General features: G+C 38.8%; 1 protein-coding gene across 6 annotated transcripts in view; it reads right to left on the bottom strand.

Moving 5' to 3' along the window:
- CCDC91 (coiled-coil domain containing 91) overlaps positions 1-20115 on the bottom strand; it is a 371740-nt gene extending 351625 nt beyond the window's left edge. For 3 of the 6 annotated variants that reach the window (XM_036866030.1, XM_036866028.1, XM_036866037.1), the window contains exon 1: positions 4635-4656. The gene's annotated coding sequence lies outside the window, so the exon portion shown is untranslated. Of the gene's footprint in view, positions 1-4634; positions 4657-18020; positions 18158-18560 lie in introns of those variants that run through there. The other 3 variants (XM_036866036.1, XM_036866034.1, XM_036866032.1) reach the window with 3 other exon arrangements.
- Between the last annotated feature and the right edge of the window lie 221 nt (positions 20116-20336).

Genomic DNA, 20336 nt, shown 5'->3' with positions numbered 1-20336 from the left:
CTTATGAGAAAAAGGTTTACACACTATGGGTAACATGAAAGCAATGGTAGTGATGTGAACAAAGGAGTAATTCTCCTAAGCGTTGGTTCCTTCACCATCATTACGACTGATTCCCTGATGTTTACGATATTCCCTGATAGCTTCATGATATTCTAAAAGGTCAAAACAAAGAATATCATAAAGTAAAAGCAATATTCTATTTATATGCCTCACAATGACTTTCTCTCTCAACACACACATATACACTGAAAGTCATCAACATATTTCAGTTTCAATTTCATAGATGAACAGCATTTTCTGTTTATTATATTATAATTATAACAACATTGCTCTGAACAATTGCTCATTATGTTCTTTTAAGAATGGGTAAGAACAGATAACTACATGAAAGAATGCTACAGTTCCCACACACAGAAACGTATGCCCCAACTTCTCCACATATACAACCAATTAGTGGTGTTTTATTCAACTGTTATGGTTTCCTTCTTCCTTGAAAATTGGCAACGTCCACAATTCATTACATGTAAGCTCCCAAAAAGATGTACACCTGTCTTGATTAGAATATCTAGTTCTGTGATATTTTTGAGGCAGAATATATATTTTCTTTTAATTATTGACACCACGTTAAAGTAACTGAATTGCAGAGGAATGAAGATTTGCTTAGAAAACCACTACACATTTTCCAAGCCTGAGAACCAACAAATGCTTGCTATGTAATCCAACATCATAGACACGGAGAAACAAGTCTACTGAGAGTCGATTTTAAAAAAGAAATTTTTTTTTGCATGATTCTGGACCTCAGCACTGCTACACAATCACAATGGAAAGAATGTGTGGTAATTAACCAGCTTTAAATGCTGAAAGTATCCAAACAATCATTCTTTTTCCCTAAGAACTTTTTACAAAACGGGAAATCCTGTAGACTTTATGATTGCTCCTTCAGTTTACTTTACTTTTTAAAAAATGAAAACAAACTAAGTACTGGGTACTGCTATTCACAGATTTTTTTCCCTCTCTTTTTTATTTAAGTAAATAGATGATTCCATTTTACTATATTCATTAAATCTCTCTCCAGCATATGTGATTAACTTCTTAGCATAATGACTATTTTCCATAATCTGAGACTGTGGTAAAAATAAAAGGTCAAAGAACAATAGCAATAATAGTAACTGAGTTTTACCAAATACATTTAAGTCAAAAGTATATACCTGTCAATGATCATTATAGACTGTTGTTAAATGTCAATATACTTGGTGATACAGGTACACTGTTTGACTGTGTCTGAGACTAATTAATTCTGGGATCTTAGCCATGATTTCTAAGAGTTTTACTATAAATTATCCTTATACTAGAACTCAGTATCTCATAGTCATTTCTTTATCATGTGAGATTTGGAATACTGTAAGGAATGAAAGCAATTTATGAAGCAAACTGCAAGGCCACTCTTCTTCATACAGTGGTAAGATGACCATGTATTCTTTAAAAATTTTTATTGGCTCCATATTTTACATTCCACCTTGCCAAAGACACCCTGTTTGTTGTACTGGAAGAGGAAATAGTCAATTAATTTTTTATTTCTATGGTGAGTGTATTAGTCAGGGTCCTCCAGATAAACGCAGTTGACCCCTGAACAACACGGGTTTGAACTGCATGGGTCCACTTATATGCAAATTTTTTTCAAATAAATACTTACTGCAATACTACATGATTTATGGTTGGTAGAAGCCACAGATGCAGAACCACAGATACAGCAGGCCAACTAGAAAACTATAGTCAGATAATAGACTATGCAAGGTTCAGCACCCAACCCCCATATTTTTCAAGGATCAGCTGTACAAAAAATAATAATTATATATATATAATTATTATTTTTATAATATATTTTATTTTTAATATTTAGATACATTTATTTTTAATATTTAGATACATTTAATTTGTTATTATAAATTGGAGTATAGTTGATTTACAATGTTGTGCTAGTCTCAGGTGTACAGCAAAGTGATTCAGTTATACATATACATATATCCATTCTTTTTTGGATTCTTTTCCCATATAGGTTATTACAGAATATTGAGCAGAGTTCCCTGTGCTATACAGTAGGTCCTTGTTGATTATCTATTTTATATATAGTAGTGTGTATATGTTAATCCCAAACTCCTAATTTATCCCTCCCCCCACCTTTCCCCTTTGGTAACCATAAGTTTGTTTTCGAAGTCTGTGAGTCAGTTTCTGTTTTGTAAATAAGTTCACTTGTATCATTTTTTTTTTTAGATTCCTCATATGTGATATCATATGATATTTGTCTTTCTCTGTCTGACTTACTTCACTTAGTATGATAATCTCTAGGCCATCCATATTGCTGCAAATGGCATTATTTCATTCTTCTTTTATGGCTGAATAATATCACATTGCATATATGTACCACATTTTCTTTATCCATTCCTCTGTTGATGGACATTTATTTAGGCTGCTTCCATGTCTTGGCAATTGTAAATAGTGCTGCAACGAGCACTGGGGTGCATGTACCTTTTCAAATTATGGTTTCCTCTGGATATATGTCCAGGAGTGGGATTGCTGGATCATATGGTAGTTCTATTTTTAGCTTTTTAAGGAACCTCCATACTGTTCTCCACAGTGGTTGTACAATTTACATTCCCACCAACAGCGCAGGAGGGTTCCCTTTTCTCCACACCCTCTCCAGCATTTACTGTTTGTAGACTTTTTGATGATGGCCATTCTGACCCATGTGAGGTGATACCTCATTGTAGTTTTGATTTGAATTTCTCTAATAATTAGCAATGTTGAGCATCTTTCCATGTGCTTTTTGGCCATTTGTATATCTTCTTTGGAGAAATGTCTATTAGGTCTTCTGCCCATTTTTTGATTGGGTTTTTTTTTTTTATATTAAGCTTCATGATCTGTTTGTGTATTTTGGAGATTAATCCCTTGTCAGTCACATCATTTGCAATATTTTCTCCCATTATGTGGGTTGTCTTTTCGTTTTGCTTACGGTTTTCTTTGCTGTACAAAAGCTTTTGAGTTTAATTAGGTTCCATTTGTTTATTTTTGTTTTTATTTTCATTACTTTTTGGAGGTGGATCCAAAAAGATACTACTGCGATTTATGTCAAAGAGTGTTCTGCCTACGTTTTCCTCTGTTTTATAGTATCCAGCCTTACATTTAGGTCTTTAATCCATTTTGAGTTTATTTTTGTATATGGTGTTAAAGAATGTTCTAATTTCATTCTTTTACATGCAGTTGTCCAGTTTTCCCAGCACCACTTAATGAAGAGACTGTCTTTTCTTGTATATTCTTGCCTCCTTTGTTGTAGATTAATTGACCAGAGGTGCGTGGGTTTATTTCTGGGCTTTCTAACCTGTCCCACTGATCTATGTTTCTGTTTTTGTGCCAGTACCGTACTGTTTTGATTAGCTTTGTAACTATTATTTTTATAATAGTATATAATTTTAATAATTTTATATTTTATATATACTTTTTATATATGTACATATATACGTACATACACATATACACACGTATATACATATAAAGAGACAGAGAGAGAGAGAGAGAGAGAGAGAGAGAGAGAGAGAGAGAGGGAGGGAACTAGATTAATAGGAACTGGCTTGTAAGATTATGGAGGCTAAGAAGTCCCAAGATCTGCAGTTGGCAAGCTGGAAACCCAGAAGAACGCATGGTGCGGTTCCAGTCTGCATCCAAAAAGTCCCAGTCCAAGTGCAGGAGAAGACCAATGTCCCAGTCAAGCAATCAGGCAGAAGTTCCCTCTTACTCAGCTTTTTGTTCTATTCAGGTCTTCAAAGGATTGGATGAGGGCAATCTGCTTTACTCTGTCTAGTAATTCGAATGCTAATCTCACAAACACATTCAGAATAAAGTTTGATCAACTATCTGGGCAACCCATGGTCCTAAAATTAACCATCACAAGTCTACCCCTTGTCAACTTGGCACCCATACTCATCTCTTAAACCATACTAAATCTCCAAATAAGGACATAATTCTTTTATACCAAGGTCATAAAATGTGATATAGCTATCCTGTGTACAACTGGAAACACACTAACCTCTTCTCCAGAAGAGGAGGTAAAGTCCTTGAGTGATATTTAGTCTTCTCCTTGATATCCCAAAATTTAAATACTATGCTGTAAAATTAATAATACTTAAAATACTATGATATACACCTAATGCATTTTATGTTACATGATAAGTGGTTAAGAGAGGAAAAAAAGCAAAGATAATTTACATATATATTGCCATACACACACGCGTGTGCACACACACACACACACACACATATTCATAGCAAAATAAGGAAGAAATACTCATGACTATTACAGTCCTCATTTCTGTATCTGGTCAAATGGTTGTAGCTGGTATTTATAACTGCCTTCTTCCATTACCCATTCTGTATTCCTTTTGTCTTCAGCAAGCACTTCAGCTGGTCATGGTTCTTTACCTGGTGGAGTGATCCAAACCCTCATTCCTGAGGGGTCTGGGCCATCAGTAGTCCTCCCTCAATTGGGTTGTTTTAGTTTTCCATTGACTTTAATTACAGGGCATGATAATATTGAGATGCCCTAAAAAAATCTCCTATATTTCAGACACACTCTTCCTTACCTCCATTGTGGAATAGTAGTCCAATATCCCCTGGGTAGTCAGGATCAGTCACCCCAGCCAGTACAGCAACCCCCTTCTTTGCCTGTTGATTCAGAGGCATGAGGAGTCCAAAGTGGCTGGGCAGTAGTCTTAATTTCCAATTCAATGGAATCATTGTGTCTTCTGGTGGAAGCATTCCTCCCTTTGGAACTAAGACCTATAGGCCAGCAGAGCATAAAGTCACAGAAACAGGAACCAAAATTTTGCCAGTGGCTCACTAGGGGTAATAGTGAATGGTGCCACTCCCATTACCACCCCTTGATTCTTGGACCTGTGACCCTGGCTATAGAAGAAACAGCACCATATACTGTATGCTAATTCAAAGTATATACAACCTTGTGGAGAACCTTGCACCAGTCCTGCAAGATACTGACACCTTGCTGGCACCATAACTTAGTCTTCAAAAGACCATTCCACCATTCTGTCAAGCCAGCTGCTTCAGGATGGTGGGAAACAAGATAAGACCAATGAATTCCATGAACGTGGGCCCACTCCTGCACTTCTCTTGCTGTGAAGTGAGTTCCTTGATCAGAAGAAATGCTATGTGGAATACTATGTGGTGAATGAGGCAGTCTATAAGTCCAGAGATGACAGTTTTGGCAGAAGCACTGCACGTAGGGAAGGCAAGTCCATATCCAAAGTAAACATCTACTGCAGTGAGAATAAATTGCTGCCACTTCAATTATGGGAGCAGTTTAGTATAACCAACCTGCCTCCACTTAGCTGGCTAATCACCCCAAAGAATGGTGCCATATCAAGGATTCAGTGTCAGTCTCTGCTGATGACAGATTGGGCACTCAGCAGTGGCCATAGCCAGGCTGGCCTTGATGAGTGGAAGTCTGTTGCTTAGCCTATGTGTAACCTCCATCGCTGCCAGCATGGCCACTTTGCTTATGAGCCCACGAGGCAATGACAGGGGTGACAGGGGAAAGAGGCTGACTGGTATCCACAGAATGAGTGAGTCATCCTATCCGCTTGATTATTAAAATCTTTCTCTGCTGAGATCACTCTTCAGTGAGCATTCACATGGTACACAAGTATCTTCACATTTTTTGCCCATTCAAAGAGGTCTATCCACACCTTTTCCCCAAACTTCCTTGTCACCAATTTTCCAATCATGTTTCTCCCAAGTCCCTAACCATCCAGCCAAACCATTGGTCATAAGCCATGAATCAGTATACAATTGTATGTCTGGCCATTTGACCTTCCAAGCAAAGTGAACAACCAGGTGCACTGCCTGAAGTTCTGCCCACTGGGAGGATTTCCCGTCACCACTGTCCTTCAAGGATGTCCCAGAAAGGGGCTGTAGGGCTGCAGCCATTCACTTTCCGGTGCTGCCTGCATATCATACAAAACCATCTATATAACAGGCCTGAGTCTTCTCTTCTGTGAACTGATCTTAGCAAACTTCCCATGAGGCCACAGGTGCAATCTGGAAAAAGGAGACACTGTAGCAGAGTAGGGCCCATGGGCATTTGGGCCACTTCTTCAACTTATCTGTGCCTCCAGGGCCTGCTCAGGCCTGATCAGATATATACCGCTTCCACTTGATGATGGAGTGCTGCTGTGTCACATGACCAACTTTATGGCTTGGTGGTCAGATAACACTGACTTCATGATGGGCAGCTAAGGTCACCTGGTAACTTGGTGGCCCATGGTTATGCAATCAGTCTCTAAGGCCCAAGTGTAGGCCAACAGCTGCTTCTCAAGAGGCACAGTTATCCACAGAGGATGGCAGGGCTTTGGTCCAAAATCCTAAGGGCCTACACTCTGATTCTCCTAAAGGAACCTGCCAAAAGCTCCAAACAGCATCCCTATCTGCCACTGACACTTCAAGGACCGCTAGATCTGTTGGAACATATGGCCCAAGTGACAGAGCAGCTTGCACAGCAGCCTGGACCTGTGGCAGAGTCTTCTCTTATTCTGGGTCCCACTCAAAACTAGCAGCTTTTTGAGTCACTCGGTAAATGTGCCAGAGTAACACACCCCAAATGAGGAATATGTTGTCTCTAAAATCCAAAGAGACCCACTAGATGCTGTGCCTCTTTCTTGGTTGCAGGAAGGCCCAGATGCAACAACTTATCCTTGTCTTAACCTTAGAAGGGATATCTCAAGATACCTCATACCGCTAGACCCCCAGAAATTTCACTGAGGTAGAAGGCCCTTTAACTTTTATCAGATTTGTTTCCTACTCTCTGACACTAAAATGTCTTACTACTAAGTCTAGAGAAGTTGCTGCTTCTTGCTCACTAGGTCCAATCAACAAAATGTCCTCAATTTAATGGACCAGTGTGATGATATCTTGTGAAAGAGAAACTTTCACACAAACTAAATTACGACATAGGGCTGGAGAGCCCTACCCCTGACGTAGGACAGTGAAGGTGTACTGCTGCCCTTGCCAGCTGAAAGCAAACTATTTCAGTTGGACCTTGCTGACAGAGATGGAGACAAAAGCATCCGCCAGACCAATAGCTGCATACAAGTCATCAGGGGATGTGTTAATCTACTCAAGCAATAAAACTATATATGGTACAGCAGCTGCAATTGGAATCACCACCTGGTTAAGCTTACGATAATCCACTGTCATTCTCCAAGATCCATCTGTCTTCTGCACAGGCCAAAGAGATCAGATGAATGCAGAAGTGGTGGGAATCACCAACCCTGCATGTTTCATGTTCTTGATGGTGACACTAATATCTGTAATCCCCTTAGATATGAGGTATTGCTTTTGGTTTACTCTTTTCTTAGGTTGAAGCAATTCTAGTGGCTCCCATTTGACCTTTCTCACCATAATCACCTTCACTCCACTGGTCAGATAACCAATGTGGGGACTGTGATAGCTGCTGACTGTATCTATTCCAATTATGCATTCTGGAACTGGAGATATAACTACAGGATGGATTGGAGGACCCACTGGGCCCACTGTGAGACAGACCTGAGCTAAAACTTCATTGATTACCTGACCTCCATAAGCCCCTATTCTGACGATGGACCAAAGGGACAACCTGGGTCTCATGGAACTAGCGTCAATTCAGAGCCAGTATCCAGCAGTCCTTGAAAGATGTGATTATTTCCTTTTCCCCAATGCACAATTACCATGATGAAAGGCCACAGAACCCTTTAGGAAGGGCTGACAGAAAGACTGACAATAAATTTTGACAATGTACCAGGGTCCTTCCTCAAGGGAACCCTGCCTCCTCTTCATTCAAGGGGTTCTAGGTCTGTAAAAATTCAAGTCTCAGAATTGATGGATGGGTCATGACTCTCTGTTTTTTCTGATTCAGGCTAGACTTCTGTTCACTTGACCTAGAACTTTTCTGCTTATACAGATCAAGTAAGAATTTAGTAGGCTTCCTATCTATTTCACTTCTAGGGACACCATGATCAACTAGCCAACACCATTGTTCTGCCTAAATCAGACTATTCTAATTGCCGCTTTGACTCTGCTGCCCAAACCACGCTCACCTTGCCTTTGACAGATGGATGTCATTACTCGGCCCCTGCCACCCTGGAATTCATTTACTCCCACTGCATTTAGGTTTCCCAGTTCAGCGACTGCATGCCTACTGAAGCAATCACAGAGTTCTTCAAGGATGCCACGGCTCCCCTCACGATTTATCTCTCATAATATTGGTGAAAGCTATGTCTTCTGGACCCTCCCAGTTTGGGTGAGCACTTCCTAAATGACAAATCCACTCTAACATTCCCATCTCCCTTTGACTCCCTTCCTCTACAGTAAACCAAGACAGGTAGGCCCAGCATTTCCAGCTCACTCACTGTGCGCCACCTTTTGGTCCATATTTCAGCCAAACAACTACACTAAATGCAGAATCTCTGCTTAGTGAGCCCATATCAATAAATGCTGCCTGGGTGGCCGGTTAGCTCAGTTGGTTAGAGCGTGGTGCTAATAAATGCTGCCTGGTCCAACTTTATGTTCTTTTCATGATTATGCTGCACCTTTAGTATCCATTCCCACACATGTTCCCTGGATTTGTCGGTATAAATTAGAAAGCTCAAGTAGTTATTTTGGAGTACGGTAGATTTCCCCATGAGTCACACTTTGTACCTCACCTTTAGAAGCCTGCTGGGATTTCAGTCTAGTCATAGATCTAGAAGCAAAGAAGAGTGTTGGGGGCAGGTCCTGAGGAGATCAGCATTGTCTTGCCTGGCAACTGCCTCAGGGGCTGCCACTAATGTAGAATTAATCCCCTCAGATCTCAGACAGGGGTGGAGAGGCTACTCCCACTGGGAGTGAGGAAGTAGCTACCACTGTGGGTAGAGAGGCCACTGCCACTGAGGGTGGGAAGGATGCTCCCACCGGCAAAAAATACTCATCAAAATTCAGGGGCTCGATGCCTCTAGCTTCAGCTCTTCCCACACACTCCTAACTTTCAGGATCCCATTCCTTCCCAATCAGTGCTCTCCCTATGATGTATCAGTTTATACAGCTCTCACCTACTTGGCTGTGAGGTCCTTGAAAACCAAGTGACATTTATTTCGATATCCTCCAGTGCCTAGCATAGGAACCTGAAATATAGATTTCTATTGAATTGAATTTTGCTTCGCACCATAGTTCAGTTGTCCATTATTTTACTTTCATTAACTTAGTTTGACAGTTATTAAATCCTTGTTTATGCACCTATCAAAGGTCTTCGCCTGCTAATAGTGCCCTTTAACAGGAAACAGACTTGTTTACCAGAGAAACACATAAAGGACTTGCTTGCTCACATTTTTCTAAGATAATATAAAACTGTCCTAACCACTAATTTTCATTTCTTCCTGAAGTAAAGTACCAGTATCCTCAGCAGGATCATTTTTTTCATCTGATCCTAACTTGTAATTTATTTTTTTTCACTTCCATACATAATAAGTAATTGACTATCAATTTTGTCTGTAAAAGATTTCGAACGTATATAGACTCTAATTCTTCCAAAACATAGTTAAATGTGCATGTGGGGGAAAAAAAAGAAAAAAGCGTATCTGAAGCACACAAAGTTCTCCTCTCCCTCTATTATTGGGTACATTCCTGACAAATCTGACCACTTCTGAGCAATATTTGAAAGACTTTTCCTCTGCAATATTATGAAGATTAACTAAGCCATTAGCTAAAAATCTAAAGTTTTCCCACAAGACAATCCAAGCACTCCCAACTTTTTTATATGCCATAGTGCCAGGATCCTACAGAAATGTCAACTGACACTATTTCTCTACTGAGTAAATATATAACCAAATCCAAAAAATGCTAGCTATTAGGTGATGGCACTGACACAGTAAATCTTATTTACTTAAGTTCCATTAGTTGTGTATAAGTATTTCTACATTTTAACCCCATGTTCTTATCAACTGTTTGAATCATCCCAATCTCTTCTACAGCACTGAAAATAATATTCTCAATTATGATTCTCAGGTAGTACAAGATGACAAGATGCTAAGCCAGCAAGTTAAATGCTAGGGAAAAAAATAAATCCAGCTACCTTTGATTACTAAGGCATTAAAACCCCACAAGTACAAGTCTAGAGATTTTCACCAAATTAAAAAAAACAAAAAACAAAAAACCTGGGCTTCTGGTTGTCTGATAATCCCATTAACCAAGTAATGTGTTCAGGCATAGCGCATGGTAAGCAGTCAATAAATGTTTTCTTACTTTTTGTAATCATTTTCATAATCAATGAACTTTTTAATCATAATTCACAAGCCCTAAAGATTTCCTCTATGTAAACTGACCCAATTATATGAGATGAACTGGCATAATATAACAGCTAATAATTCCAAGTGGCCACACAAGACAAAGAATACAGAGTTTACATAAAGAGTTCACCAAGTCACTAAACAAGACAGCAAAAATAGCAACAAAAACAGCAACAATAAAAAACCCTGGGGAGGAGAGGAATTTCTGATTTCCAGAGTTGCCATGTTACATATAAAATATATTAAAAATATATATATACACATATATTTACAAATATCTAGTTTTCAACAGAAATTATGAGACGTGCAAAGAAACAAGAAAGTATAGCCCACACACAGAGGGGAAAAAAGGCAGTCAATAAAAATCTGCTCGTGAGGAAACTCAGACATTAGACTTAGACAAAGACGTTAAAATCAACTACTTTAAATATGTTCAAACATATAGTCTCAAATCACTAAAGAAAACTATGCCTAAATAACTAAAGTATAATAACAGTCTCATAAAATATAGAGTACTAATGAAAAGATAGGAATTATAAAAATAAAATATATAAAATCTGGAGTTGAAAAGTACACTGACTGAAATTAAAAATTCACTAGAAGGCCTCAACAGCAAATTCTGAGCTGACAGAAGAAAGAATCAGAGAATCTGAAGATAGGTCAATTGAGATTATCCAGTTTGAGGAACAGAAAGAAAAAAGATAAACAAAAATAAACAGAGTATCAAAACCTGTGGATAACTGTCAGGAATACCAACATATGCATAAGCATAATGAGAGTTCCAGAAAAAGAGGAGAGAAAAAAAGGGGCAGAATAACTACTTCAAGAAATAATGCTAGAGGGGCTTCCCTGGTGGCACAGTGGTTAAGAATCCACCTGCCAATGCAAGGGACACGGGTTCAAGCCCTGGTCTGGGAAGATCCCACATGCCGTGGAGCGACTAAGCCTGTGTGCCACAACTACTGAGCCTGTGCTCTAGAGCCCGCAAGTCACAACTATTGAGCCCACGTGCCACAACTATTGAAGCCCACGCTCCTAGAGCCCATGCTCCCCAACAAGAGAAGTCACCACAATGAGAAGCCCGCACACCACAACGAAGAGTAGCCCCTGTTCACCACAACTAGAGAAAGCCCACGCACAGCAACAAAGACCCAATGCAGCCAAAAGGAATAAACAAATTTAAAAATAAATAAATAAAAGAAAGAATGCTAGAAATTTTCACAAATTTGATGAAAAACATTAACCTACACATCCAAGAAACTCAACAAGTATCAGGAATTATATTAAATACACAGGGGTTAAACACTCTAATCAAAAGGCAGAAATTTGCAGAATGAATAAAAAGCATGATCCAACTAGGCACTGACTACACGACATGCCTTAGATTCAAAGACACAAGTAAAATATTGCACACCAGTATTGTATCAAGGATAACTGAATATTTCATAATCAATATGCAGAATAGTATACTATAACAACCCAAGGTTTGGAGCATCCATTTTATAAAAGTCTGTAAGTCAGTCAAAAATCTGATTTTCATTCATCCAAAATGTAGTTTTTTAGTAATATTCATATAAGCCCCTATCAGTGAAGCATACTTATAGATGAATGCATCTTGCATAATACTGCAGCACTGTCTTTACTACAGTTGCAGATGTTCTGAATTCTTATAATACAAAAGTAAAGCATCTTGAAATGATCATGTAGACCCTCTTTCACCACAAGATGGAACACAAAATAAAAGGCAATTTGGCTGGCCTCTTCGTTATCTATGCCTACTTTTGGTAGGAGATGCACATGGTCTATGTTAGCAAGGCTGGCAAAGGGAGAAGAAAGTCAGTCTTCTCTGAATACCAGGAAAAAGTGATTCCACACTTTACAAAATAGCGCTTATTTCACTGATACAGTTAATCTATATATGTGTTCAACTGCATTACATAATTACCAAAATGTTCATACTCTTCTAAGGTAAAAAGGTTTACTAGAATTATAACATGCTGCATTTTAAAGTAGCTAACGTTATTTCTGATCTTCATCTATTAAACCTGTAATTTTTTAAAAGTCTTCTAATTTCAAAATTTAAAACTTATTGTATTCTCTGCTAGTGACAATAAATGTGTCTCTAATTCTTTAAGTAAAACTCTACAGCATATAGCTAACAACAGTCTTCGTACCACTTACTGGGGATTTGACAGGGAAGGGAAGAGGATACAGGTCAAGAAATATCTAAAATAATTTAAAATTAGACAATATAAAAGGACAGAAATTTGGGTAAAATTTTAGAATTAACTGATACTGTCTCATGTTGATTTATTAAATTGCTTAATGAGTTTATTCTAAGAATTAAAATTAGAAGACAGATCCAGAGTAAACAGACTACATACAAAATGCTTACGTGAACTCTATAATGGCATTATAGCTTACAAATAAAAGCAGATTCAAGAAGACTTGTGATCAAACTCCAGCTCTATCACTCACTGTTAATACAAACATAAATAACTTTGTTCACTTGTCTGAGACTCAGTTTCCTCATCTATGAAATGGGAAAAATACTACCTACCTCAAAAGGTTCTGGTTGGAATTCAGTAAAACAACATACATAAAGGGTTTCTGAATGATGCTGGACACAAAGATTTCTACAATCCTTATCAAAAGAAAAACATGAGTATTTTCCATTACACAAAATGCATCAGGAATTCTATCTAGATCACTGACAGCAAAATAATAATGTGGATGGAAAAGCCATTTATTTATTCCACATGCTAAACCTATAAAATAAATGATTTAAACTGGATAAAATCTAAGGAACTGAGTTTCTGAAATTCTAGGATTCTACCATAAAGTGATGCACAAAAAGTCTATGATATTGACTGCCACATTTTGCTCTAAAATTTTTTACAAATACATGGTCTGGAGGACAAATTCTAGGAATATAAAATAAAACAAGAAGGCAGTGTATATTAAGAATCTGAAAATATTTCATACACTTTGAGTAATAACCACTTTTTTAAAAATCAATTAAAAAAATTTTATCAGAGTTACGCACAAAGATTTAATATTAATTCTGAGGAAAACAACTATCCTAACTACAAATCAAGAACATACAAATCAAGTTTTCCAAAAATTCATGATGCAGTAAGCACTCAGTGTAAGCCTAGCAAAAAGAAAAAACTGTAAGACAATATTTACAATTTTGTTTTTTAAATGTTCGCAAAAAAAAAAAAAGCCAGCAAAATATAGCAGGAATTATCTCATATTAATGAAAATGGATTAACTCTTTTCTTTATAGGATTATTTCCCAATTTTCTACTGTAATCAACTATGATTTCCACAATCAAAAAACAATACAGTATTCATTTATGATTTTTAAAAAACTCTCAGTGAACAAGAAGCTAAAGAAAACTTCCTCAATCTGATGAGAACTGTACTTTCAAAAAAACCTATAGCTAACTACTTAATGGTAAAAGATTACATGCCTTCCCCACTAAGAAGACAAACAAGGCAAGGATGTCAGCTCTTACTTGTTCTGTTTAACATCACACTGAAGGTCCTAGCCAGTGTAACGAGACAAGAAAATGAAATAAATTAAATAAAAGGCAAATAGGAAAATATGAACTAAAACTGTCTCTACTGGCAGACAAGACTGTCTACATAGAAAATCCCAATGAGTCTACAAAAGCTACTAGGGTAATTGAATTTATTAACAAGGTTGAGAATCCAAGGTCAATATAAAATATCAATTTATTTATATAAATAATTGGAAACTGAAATTTTTTAAAAGATTACCATTTACAACAGCACCAAATAACATGAAGCACTTAGACATAAATATAACATTTTGCACAAATATGTGCATAATTATTATGCTGAAAGCTTTAAAACGTTAATGAGAAAAATCAAAGACTTTATTAACATCTTAACAACATTAAGATGTCAATTCTCTCCATATAAAACTATAACTTCAGTGCATCCACAGTCAAAATCCCAGAATGCTTTTTTATAGAATAGGCTGATTCTAAAAATGTACATGGAAAGAAAAGGAGCTAGGATACCCAAAACAAACACACACAGAAAGTAAGCTGAAAGACTCAGACTTCCTAATTTCAAGACATACTATAAAATTATATTAATAGGGACTTCCCTGGTGGTGCAGGGGTTAAGAATCCACCTGCCAATGCAGGGGGACACAGGTTCGAGCCCTGGTCCAGGAAGATCCCATATGCTGTGGAGCAAATAAGCCCGTGTGCCACAACTACTGAGCCTGCGTGTCACCAACTACTGAAGCCCGCATGCCTAGAGCCCGTGCTCTGCAACAAGAGAAGCCACTGTGATAAAAGCCCGCACACGGCAACGAAGAGTAACCCCCTCTTGCTGCAACTAGAGAAAGCCCATGTGCAGCAAAGAAGACCCAATGCAGCCAAAAATAAAAAATAATTTATTTTTTTTTAATTTACATTAATGAAGACATTGTCGTTTTAGCCAAAGGAGAGATACATAGAACAATGGAAGAGAACTGAGAGTCCAGGAACAGATCTACACATAGTCAATTGATTTTTTACAAAGGTGCCAAGAAAATTTACTGAAGAAAGGATAGTAAGGATAGTCCTTTCAATAAGTGGTGCTGGACAAATTGGGTGTCAATACACAAAAAAAGAAAGGGAAAGAGAAAAAGAACTTTGACCCATATCTTGCACCACATACAAAAATGAAGACATAATTGATCAAAATAGATCACAGACCGAGAGGTAAAATTTAAGACTATAAAAGTTCTAGAAGAAAACACAGTTTAAAAAAAAAATCTTTATATCTTTGGGTTAGTCAAAATTTTCTAGATAGGACCCAAAAGCACAAATCATAAAAGAAAAAAATGATAAACTGGACTTCTTCAAAATTTACAACTTCAGCTCTTTGTAAGATACTGTTAAGAAACTAAAAAGACAAAGCACAGACTGAAAGAAAATATTTGTGAACATATATATGATAAAGGAATTGTATCCAGACTATACAAAACTCTTACAACTCACTAAGAAAATAGACCAAAGATTTGAACAGATAACTTCACCAAAGAAGACATACAGATAGCAAATGATAGCAAATGAGCACATGAAAAGATGCTCAACATATTAGTCGATAGGAAAATTTAAATTAAAACAACAATGAGATAGCACTAAATACCTATTAGAATAGCTAAGATTAAAAGTAAAATGACAAATGCTGACCAGGATGTGGAGCAAATGGAACCATCAAACATTGCTGGTAAGGATGTAAAATGAAACAGCTATCTTGGAAAATAGTTTGGTAATTTCTTATGAAGTTAAACAAACATTTGCCACATGATCAAAGAATCCTACTCCTACTTAACAAGAAATGAAAGCATATTTCTACACAAAGACCGGTAGATGAATGTACAAAGAACTGTACATGAATGTTTACAGCAGCATCATTCCTAAATGCCAAAAACTGGAAACAACCTAAATGTCCAACTGGTGAATAGATAAACAAATTGTGATATAGCCATACAATGAAATAGCACTCGGCAATAAAAAAAGAACAAAGCACTGATACATGCACCAAAATGGATGAATCACAAAAGCATTAAGTGAAAGAAACCAGAAAACAAGGTCTATACACTGTAGGAGTCCATTTATATGACAGTCCAGAAAAGACAAAGCTATAGGAACAGTGAACAAATCACTGGTAGCCAGATCTACTGTTAAGGGGAGAAAACGAACTTACAGAGGAGCAATGAGGGAACTTTTTGGAATGATAGAAATGTTCTTTGTCTAGTTTGCGGTAGTGGTTACATGACTATTATGCATTTGTTAGAATTTAAATAACAAGATACTAGACGAGATTTTTTTTACTTGTAAAGTATACCTCAATAAACCCACATTTTAAAAGACACAGGACATGCCCTTTTGGAAAATATGCATCAAATTAAATGAGCTAAACCCAGCTAAATGGGTATTTGGGTGGGGGAGAAACAGTGGGGAAACAAAAATATCAGAAATACTGGAAATCGAAATATTGATTTATCAGTAGTAAATAAGAAGAAACACATTGATACAAAGAGTTACTCTAAAGAGAGTTGCCTTTTTTATTGTTCTCATTGTTAAGACAGAAAATAACAAAATTTGATGAGTTTCAAGAAAGACCAAAATTCACAAGTAACAAGACTGATAAAGGAGGCACAGTGATTACAAACTAAAATTTGGAAACAACTCACCTAAACATACCCTTTTCAATTTACTAATTAAAAGAGTCCCATCCACCCTAATGTACTTCCACCCCAATTTCTGCTATGAAGGGCAAGATAATAAACCTTCAAATAGTTTTCTTTATTCATAACAATCCTATGTACTTTACAAATCTTACATCTATAGCTAGGGGTGCAAGATAAAATGCCTCTAACTAGGCAAATTCCTATTTGTCCATTTAAGCTTCAGACCAGCTATTTGGTAACCATCTTTCTTTTCTTCTTTTTTTTTTTTTTTTTTTTTAACTGCCACCAAAAAAAAAAAAAGCTGTCTCTGTGATGACTTTCTGAAGTTTCTTTTTGTCTGTTATTAAGTATCAAGATGATTAAAATAAACAGAAAGCTCTCAGAAGGTTTGAGCTGATCACTCCAATAAGATACATTTTTCCATTTAATAAAAGTTAAGAGGTAAATTGTAACTTTCATCACTTTGTTTTCTTTATGTTTATTCCATTTGGCTTGTACTGTTGCTAGGAAACCTGTTCATAATAAGATTTCCCAGCCCACAGAACAACCTCCTAGCCAGCCTGGAGGATACCAAACTCTGTAACCAGGGCAATTCTCTACCACACAATTTACTGGCTAGCCAGCACCATACAGGTGCACTCTCCCTGGCATCCCCCCGCTGCATTAACCTTACAGGTACAGTACAGCGAATCCCCTTAATGCAACAGAAATTGTAGCAGGAGGTAAATGATATGAAGTGTTCAGCTCTCTGATGGCAGAGAACAACGCGAATTTATTGCCACTCCCTGTCACCCCACCCAACTAAATATTCTGGGTATTTTGTCTTAAATTGTGGGGTGAAATGTTAGCCCACCCCAGTGACAAGATGTAACGTCAGTCCACCCCAATCTCTAGTACCATGCAACATCCAAACTGCGTCCAAAAGCCATCATCCAACTACCGCCCAGATAAATATTTGGAGAGTAAGGTGGGCATCAGTATCTGCACAGTTCAGAGGGGGAGAGAAGGAAAAGAGCCGGAATTCTTAAGGTGCCACTGAATCACCTATAGCCGTGGCCAGAACTGTACCCTCCAGGAAATCAGCCTCTGCCCCAACTCTCATCAGGGAAGCAAGTGAGAGTAGCAGCAGCAACATCATCCTACCAAAAAGAAAACCCACTCAGCGCTGCTTTTAAGAGTTCCCACTCCTTCAAGCGAAGACAAAAATAGGCTTCATGTCCAAAGCTTTGCTCCGCACTACGCAACAAGGGCAGATGGAAGAAACATCTTTGAGGAGAGAGGGGGCGCACTTAAGAGGATGAAAGATGCCTCACCACTAGGAAAGTTACTGGCTGCTGCTTTCACCCCGAAACGCCACTTTTATTGCAACCTATGGCCCAAAGTAACGGCAAGGAAATGTGACTGACGGCCGTTGTAGAGCTTTTACCCTGGTGTACCTGGCCAAGTCGAAGGAGAAACATAAACCAGGCGCGATCGGTGAAAACTCGTCAAGGATCAAAGTCAACGTTCAGTGGGAGCTTCGGTGACACAACAGTCACGTGTACTTGTGCGTAGGCTTTCAAAAACATTCGATTCTGCAAAGCGCAGGGGCCGAAACCTGCCGGCGAGGGCAAGCTCTGGTCGGCACCGCCCGCCAAGGGAGGCAGGTCACGCCCCCTGACTCTCAGGCACCGCGACCGACCTCCCGGGGCCAGGCCCGGGCGGAAGCCCGGCCGCGCTGCCCGGCCGCGCCCAGGCCGCCTCCGGGCGCGCGGCCGGCCTCGCGCGGCCCCGGCCCCAGACCCGAAAGGCGAGCGTCCGTTTACCTGCGCCCCGGCTCTCGCCGCCGCCGCCGCCGCCGTCGCCGCCGCCGCGCCGCTCCCCCACGCCGCCAGGTGAGCCACCCCCAGGACACAGCCCCGCACTTGTGCACGCGGGCGCGACCCTGACCCGGGGAAGCAGGGCCCCGGCTGCACGAGTTGGGGTAGCCCACGTACCACGCACCACCCGGCTTCCAGCACCTCTGCCCCCGGAAGTTGATTTCCGCCAATGCCCGCCCAAGGCCGCGCCTGTCACTCAACGCCCACAAGCGCGTCACGTGTGCCTATGCTGAGGCCGAGCCCGGGGGCCCCATCTTCAGAGGGCCGCCACCCCTGGCTCGAGTGGTCTTCGGAGCGCTGCCCTGGGAAAGAGGTTGACTCAGGCGCTACTTCCTGGTGGTTACAGCTTCTAATTCCCCTTGAATGACAGGCCCTTTTTCTATGCCGAATCCATGCAAATCAAACCATCCCCAAGTTGGCACTGCCATCCGGGACTTTGTAGGATTGTTCCAGAGAAGAGGAACAATCCTCTTCACCACCTCCAAGCAGAGTTCCCTAAATACTGGAACTCAGTTAAATGCTGACGTGTGCTCAAGAAAGCGGAGTAGACAACTGCTCCATCTCCTCTTGACGTATCGGAACTCTCAAAGCACCAGGATGCACCCAAGCCCAGAGCCTTTCCAGACCACTGCTGTATGACTTCAGCCAAAGAGCTCTGCTCTAGAGTTACGTATGATCTTGTCTTCATCTCTAGATCACAGCAATTTGTAGATGCCATCTCTGTTTCAGAGAGAATCAATTATCCGCTACCGAGACACCCCCTTTTTTCCAAACCTTCAAATAATTTCTCCTGAAGAAAAGAGAGAATGACAAAACTGACCGTTTTATTTGAAAGCAGACAAGGTTATGTAGTTTTTGGTTTTTTTTTTTTTTTGGTCCATTTCAGACTGTCCATAGATGTGAAAGAAAAACAATCACCAGGACATTTGTTAAAGATTTTTCCATTTTTGACATGGGAGGGATTTGGGGAACATCTATTTAACAATTTATATAACAATTTTTTACTGTCCCTACTGAGCCAAGTTGGGACAATCCAAGAGTGCACAGGATACACTCAAGATCTTTGCCTTCAAGGAGTTAACAGTCTAGTAAGAAAGACAGACAAGTAACCTGGGAATTTGAGCATTAGTCTCTGGAATATTCATGTTCATTGTATAACAGGCATTCTTTAACGTTCTGAACTTTAACATTTTGGACATTATTTTTCTCATCTTTCCACTGAACAAAAGTGGCTCAAGTCTGTAATCATCTCTGCTCTGTACTGGAGGTGCAATATGTCAGCAAGGAATCCTAACAATCAGTTCTCCAATAAGTGCAGGCTCAAGTGATTAATGAACAGTTTCAATATTGAGCATGAATGTCACCTCTTCTACACCCTTTTTTCTGTCCACCATCTTCTTTGTGTGCATAGCAAACAGATTTCTATTATAGGAAATCTGATGCTTTCTTACACATATTTGTTTACCTGTCTACTAGACCACCAAGTCAAGGACCACTTCTCAGTTATATATCTTTTTTTTTTCTTTTTTTACTAGATCACTGATTTATTATACAGTAAGTCACCTACATACAAGCGAGTTCTGTTCCAAGTCATTTTATATGTTTTAGTCTACTTCTCCTTTATCTTTGTATATCCTGCAACCTAGCACAGTGTCTAGTGATTAGAAGAAAGAATTTAATAAATGTTTCTTAAACTGAATACATAACAATTATCTTTGTATCATTGTGTGTCTCATCTCTTTCTGCTAGAAACTTCAGATGAGTTTCTGAGAGTTTTCATTGATATATCTACATGCTACCTCTGTCCCACTTAATCCAATATTCAGTATTAAACAGATTTATAAAAACTAAGTATTTATTGAGCACTTGCTATGTGCCTGGAATTGGGCTAAA

The sequence above is a fragment of the Balaenoptera musculus genome, chromosome 10, assembly GCF_009873245.2.
Source record: "Balaenoptera musculus isolate JJ_BM4_2016_0621 chromosome 10, mBalMus1.pri.v3, whole genome shotgun sequence".
NCBI classification, from domain to species: domain Eukaryota; kingdom Metazoa; phylum Chordata; class Mammalia; order Artiodactyla; family Balaenopteridae; genus Balaenoptera; species Balaenoptera musculus.
This window is presented reverse-complemented; position numbering and strand designations above follow the sequence as displayed.